Consider the following 6,606-nt stretch of genomic DNA (forward strand, 5'->3'; position numbering starts at 1 on the left):
CAGTTTCCAGAAGTTCATAAGGTATATAACGACAGTATAGAAAATATGTTGATGAATATCAATATTACTAGTAACGATGTGCTTAAAGTAATTAACAAACTGAAGCCTCATAAATCGCCTGGTCCAGACGAGGTATATGCTAGAGTATTAAAAGAATGTAGAGATGAGTTGAGTAATCCATTAGCAGTTTTATTTAATAAGTCATTAGAATCGGGCCTAGTGCCAGAAGCTTGGAAACTTGCAAATGTAGTTCCGATTTTCAAAAAGGGTGATAAATCAATTGCATCAAATTACCGTCCCATTAGTCTCACGTCAATCATAGGCAAGTTGCTAGAGTCAATTATTGCTACAAAAATCAGAAGCCACCTTGAAACATTCAACTTAATTCATTCTTCTCAGCATGGGTTCACCCAGGGACGTTCTTGTCTCACAAATTTGCTTAGCTTTTTCTCAGAAGTATATGAAGCGGTAGATAATGATAAGTCATATGATATAATTTATTTAGATTTCAGTAAAGCATTCGATAGAGTCCCTCATGAGAGATTGATAAGGAAGGTAGAAGCACATGGAATAGGTGGATCATTATTAAAATGGATTAGGTCATGGTTAACTGGTAGGAAACAAAGAGTCAGCATAAATGGATTAAGTCAGACTGGGGTGCGGTCAAAAGCGGAGTTCCCCAGGGATCTGTATTAGGCCCTCTGCTGTTTGTTATATTCATTAATGATCTTGATTTAGGCATAACTAGTAGGATTAGTAAATTTGCAGATGATACCAAAATGGGGAGAGTGATAAATTCAGACAGTGACTTTGAACACCTTCAAAGAGATCTAGATCCCTTACATGAGTGGTCAGTAGACTGGCAAATGAATTTTAAGACTGATAAATGCAAGGTACTACAGATAGGGAAGACGAATACAAACGTTAAGTATAAACTAGGTAACACGGAAATAGAAAACTCAGTTTGTGAAAAAGATCTAGGTGTATTTGTTAGCAACGACTTGAAACGTAGAAAACAATGTATTAGCGTTCGCAACAAGGCAAACAGGATTCTTGTGTTCATATCTAGGTCTGTGAGTAACAGAACTGCTGACGTTATCTTGAAACTTTACCTAGCATTAGTGAGGCCACACATGGATTATGCGGTTCAGTTCTGGTGTCCTTATTATAGAATGGACATAGATTCTTTGGAGAGAGTACAAAGAAGAATGACAAAATGATCCATAATATTAGAAACCTTCCATATGAAGAAAGACTGAAAAGCTTAGGCTTACATTCATTAGAGAGGCGTAGAGTTAGGGGAGATATGATAGAGGTGTACATGTGGGTAAGTGGGATTAACAAGGGTAAAATGGAAGATGTTCTGAAGCTCAGTAATAACGAAATAACTAGAACAAATGGCTTTAAATTAGATAAATTCCGATTCAGAAAGGATATAGGCAAGCACTGGTTTGGTAATAGAGTTGTGGATATGTGGAATAGGCTACCGAGTGCTATAGTAGGATCGGGGACGCTAGGGAGCTTCAAGACGAAGTTGGATAGGCACATGGAAGTGCTGGGATGGGTGTGAAAGGGATCTGCCCTGTATGGGCCAGTCGGCCTCCTGCAGTATCCCACTTTCTTATGTTCTTATGTTCTTACTTTTATCCTCTTGGCAGTACAGCTCAAACACTGATTCATTTATAAAAGTCAACCATTGCAAATTAATGTAAACTCATAGCACTAATTTTCATAGCCGAGGTGTACCGTAACAGAGACTAATGAATATATTTGTAAAATTATCGGCCAAAGAAAGTATATAAAGTACTTTCCTTGGTACTGGGGGGAGGGGAGCTGATCAGTGTTATAATATTACCACGAACTTGTTTATTTATTGCTTAACCTCAACTAACTAATATATACGTAACATAACTACCTGATGATAGTTAATTATTACTCAGTGTCACGATAACTACCTGGTGATAGTTTATTATTGCTTAGTGTCACGATAACTACCTGGTGATAGTTTATATTACTTAGTGTTCAGTTTATAATACAATAATAAGTAGATGTAATACAATTATTTAAAAGTGTATCAGTAGTAGAGTTAAGTTTGTTTTTCAGATAATATTAAGTAAATAATAATTGTTTAAACTATGTGATGTTAGTTTATATTAGGTAAAGTTGAGTTGTTCGTGGTAAGTTATTAACAGTGTTCATCGCCTCAGTTGTAAACATTAAGTCGACCAAAATGTGTTAATTAAAATACAAACTTGGATGATTTAATACTTCACTACGTCACTGTGAGTTGTTTATTAACTTATATATAGCCAAGGTGAACCGTGGTACTTTAGTAAGACGTGTTACCTGTCTAGTTCAGTACTGTCTGTTGGTGGGTAATGTGTGTCACTACCACCAGTTGTTGGTGCACATGGAGAGTGTAGGGACAGTGTCACTACTGTTGTTGTTAAAACAGACTCAGTCAGCCAGCGGCCTTACTTGATGGAGAGTCACCACCAACACATGTTACCAGAAGCAACACCAGCTGAGTCACCACCAACACATGTTACCAGAAGCAACACCCACTAACACCAGCTGAGTCACTGAGTCACCAACACATGTTACCAGAAGCAACACACACTACTGCAACACTTAACACCAGCTGAGAGTCACTGAGTCACCACCAACACATGTTACCAGAAGCAACACCCACTAACACCAGCTGAGTCACCACCAACACATGTTACCAGAAGCAACACCACCACACATGTTACCAGAAGCAACACCCACTACTGCAACACTTAACACCAGCTGAGAGTCACTGAGTCACCACCAACACACATGTTACCAGAGCAACACCCACTACTGCAACACTTAACACCAGCTGAGTCACCACCACCACACATGTTACCAGAAGCAACACCCACTACTGCAACACTTAACACCAGCTGAGAGTCACTGAGTCACCACCAACACATGTTACCAGAAGCAACACCCACTACTGCAACACTTAACACCAGCTGAGAGTCACTGAGTCACCACCAACACATGTTACCAGAAGCAACACCCACTACTGCAACACTTAACACCAGCTGAGAGTCACTGAGTCACCACCAACACATGTTACCAGAGCAACACACTGCAACACACCTGAGAGTCACTGAGTCACCACCAACACATGTTACCAACTTAACACCAGCTGAGAGTCACCGAGTCACCACCAACACATGTTACTGCAACACTTACACCACAACACCCACTACTGCAACACTTAACACCAGCTGAGAGTCACTGAGTCACCACCAACACATGTTACCAGAAGCAACACCCACTACTGCAACACTTAACACCAGCTGAGAGTCACTGAGTCACCACCAACACATGTTACCAGAAGCAACACCCACTACTGCAACACTTAACACCAGCTGAGAGTCACTGAGTCACCACCAACACATGTTACCAGAAGCAACACCCACTACTGCAACACTTAACACCAGCTCAATATTAAACAAATTTAAAAACGTTTTAATTTCACTGTTTTGTAGTGAACACTGTCCCAGTTATGTAAAATGTGTTAAAACTTGGTTATTTCTAAATTAAACGTGACATAGCCTAACCTAACCTAACCATATTTGATAACAAATGCAAGTGGCAGAAGCATTGTTAGAAGACCTTGCCATCCTAACCAAACAAACCTGACCTAACCTAACCTAACCTAACCTAACCTAACCTAACCTAACCTTCCGGAACCCCCGGCATATTTAACAGAAAGAATTTCCTATTATATGGTGTAATTTGACGTTTTTTGTGGACCTGAGAGCAGCCGCCTGATCTGTGTGGCTCATAAACCTACACTGGTGACTGGCGTTGAGTGGAGATGATTGGCTGTGTACCGCCGCATCACCACCGAGAAAGACAAGTGATGTGCGCCAGACAAAGTAGTTCTCGACTAGTCACCTAATTATCTACCAAACGAAGCAATTACCCTAAAAATTATTATTATATCAGAACTCATTGATGGAAATATAATATTGTACAGTATAGTTAATATGACTTACAAACTTGAGACAGCAATAGTTGGTGGTAGTGAATGGCTGCCTCTCACCTCTCCACCTGGTGTAACACAACACACTATGTGAAATATTACTTATAGTACATTTTGAGAACTATTGTAAAAACATCAGATTTTCATTGTTATATTATAGTGGACACTGTTTGTGGTAATGTTACTAAAATGGATGTTTTTTTTAAATAAACTCTACTTAACATTTGTGGTTATGAAGGACAGACCTAACCAAACAAACCTACCTAACCTAACTTCCCGGGTATATTAAACAGATAAAACTTACTATATGGTGATATTTGAGACATTTTCTGGACGTGAGATGATACAGCAGCATCGGCACTATGGCGGGTTAGTCCTATATATTAACCAAGGTGGGATTTTGGGTCATTTTTATTTTGGGAAAGATTCTTTTATTTAATTGAAGTAAAAAAATTTTGAGGAAGTATTTGGTTCTTTTTTTATTTAATTTAAGTTAAAGAAATTGGTTATAAGAATGTGGTACTTTTTATTTATGGTTAAATTACAGTTTGCAGTAAAAAATTAGCTTTTGAGACATTTTGGGAACTTTACTGTAAAATTTCAGGTTATTATTTTTGTCACTATTTGGTGGGATCCTAATCTAACCAAATCATGTCTTCGATGGTATTTTAATTCTCTGGGAAAGGAAAAATCACAAGACGCTTCACAATATCGACGTTCATAGATAATTAAACCCTTATGGCAGTGGGATATAACTTGTGAATTTACCAGGTGTTATCCATTAGTGACTAGTAAGTGGTATTAAGAAAGTTGTTGACCAGAGTTAACTTGTGATCCTTCTGCAGCTCTTCACAGTCTGCTTGGTTCTTGGTTTCCAGAAATAACTTGGCGTCATCGGCAAACATTTGTATGGAGGAGTGTACAACGTCAGGCATGTCATTATGAAACAAACAAACAACAGCGGGCCCAATACACTGCCCTGTGGTACCCCGCTTGTGACAGGTACAGATGACGATTTCGTGCCATTAATCACCACACACTGCTTGCGGTCATGGAGAAAGTCTTCTATCCACGCTAGGACATTTCCCCGAATCCCGTACCCTTCCAGTTTGATTTCCAGCCTTTCTTGGGGTACACTGTCGAAAGCCTTGGCAAAATCTAGGTAAATATTGTTTATATTACCACCCCATCCAGAATATGGCTCCAAATATCCAATACCTTGAGCAATTGTGTTAAGCAGGAGTGCCCCGGCATAAAACCGTGTTGGCAATCCTTTACAAGGTTGTTTCGTCTCCAACATGTTGGAACAAAAAATTATCTGAGTTTCTACAAAAAGAGTAACAGGGTTATTTTGTTTACAGTTTACGGCTCCAATTGGTTGTTACTGTGGTGTTAAGACAACTACCATATTGCTGCCTCGCTGATCGTGGTTAATGAAGTTCCTCGTGTCATTCGTCGAGGTAAGATTTTCTAAAATGTTTCTTTATTTTCTTTAATAAGTGTTATGGAAATTTCTTAATTTAACCATAATATTGTATTTAAATGTTTGAAGATTTAATGAGTTCCTGTATAATATAATACTGTACAGTACTGTATACATATTATATAATATTACTGCCCAGAGTATTTAATTTATTAGTTGTTAAAATGTTATTCATTCCAGGACGGTGACGTGAAGATGTAAGATATGGGCCACAAGACGAAGGTTTGTTTTGGTTAACAGGTCTCCTGCTGCACCACATTGGAAACCTTCTGCTATAACATAAGGTACAGTACAGTGTATATCTTTGTGGTTTTAGTTTTTATTAAGGATCTGGGATCACCGTTTAAAAATTCAACGAATTGTGTTAATGACCTTTGAAATAATTAGATATTTTAAGTAGATTACACTGTGCCTGTAAGTTTTAAAAGGCCTTTATGGATGGTCTTAAATATGTTGACCATCTTTACTGTATGAAGTCAGTTTCACGTTGTCAAAATATTTGTCACATATGCCTGATGTAATACCTTTGTCTTCAGCACTTTGGGTAAAAAGAAATAGTTTAAATATCCTACAAAGGTACAGGGTACTACTTTACCTGATTTTAAATCTGGGTTCACAAATTAGTTATTGTGTTAATGACTTTTTGAAACAATTAGATATTTAAAGTAGATTACTTAGGCTTTGCCAGTATTTTTTATAAGGCCTTCATATACGTTTTAAAAATATAGACTATTGGGGTGTCGACTGCATGGAAAAGCCAAGAAACTTTACAAACAAATGGGGTATTTTATTTGGGTTAAGTTATACTAATATATATTTTTTTGGCATCAATCTTGCCATAGATTAATGCTGTACTGTATAATAGGTAAATAATTATTGTACTTTTAGGAACATTCCACAACAATAATGATGATAGTTCAAGTTAGTGATCAAATATTACAAGTTATACTTACTGCTGTGAGTATTGTCCAGTGAATTGTTCTTATAATGGACTTGTTCCACATTAATAAAGGTTCATATAGGTGGATAGTGGAGTGTTGACCCACGTCAGGTTAAGGTTGTCACCAGGGAGGGTCGCTAAAATATCTTCAGTGGTCCC

The 6,606-nt window shown here is 37.8% G+C and overlaps 1 long non-coding RNA gene across 1 annotated transcript; it reads left to right on the forward strand.

Annotated features, from left to right (window-relative positions):
- The first annotated feature begins 2,179 nt into the window (after positions 1-2,179).
- LOC121854678 lies at positions 2,180-5,824 on the forward strand. The gene is made up of 3 exons (XR_006086622.1): positions 2,180-2,282; positions 5,386-5,484; positions 5,688-5,824. It is a non-coding gene; the product is annotated as an uncharacterized LOC121854678 (long non-coding RNA).
- Positions 5,825-6,606: the final 782 nt, after the last annotated feature.

This window comes from Homarus americanus, unplaced genomic scaffold (genome assembly GCF_018991925.1).
Source record: "Homarus americanus isolate GMGI-L3 unplaced genomic scaffold, GMGI_Hamer_2.0 scaffold36219, whole genome shotgun sequence".
Taxonomy (NCBI): domain Eukaryota; kingdom Metazoa; phylum Arthropoda; class Malacostraca; order Decapoda; family Nephropidae; genus Homarus; species Homarus americanus.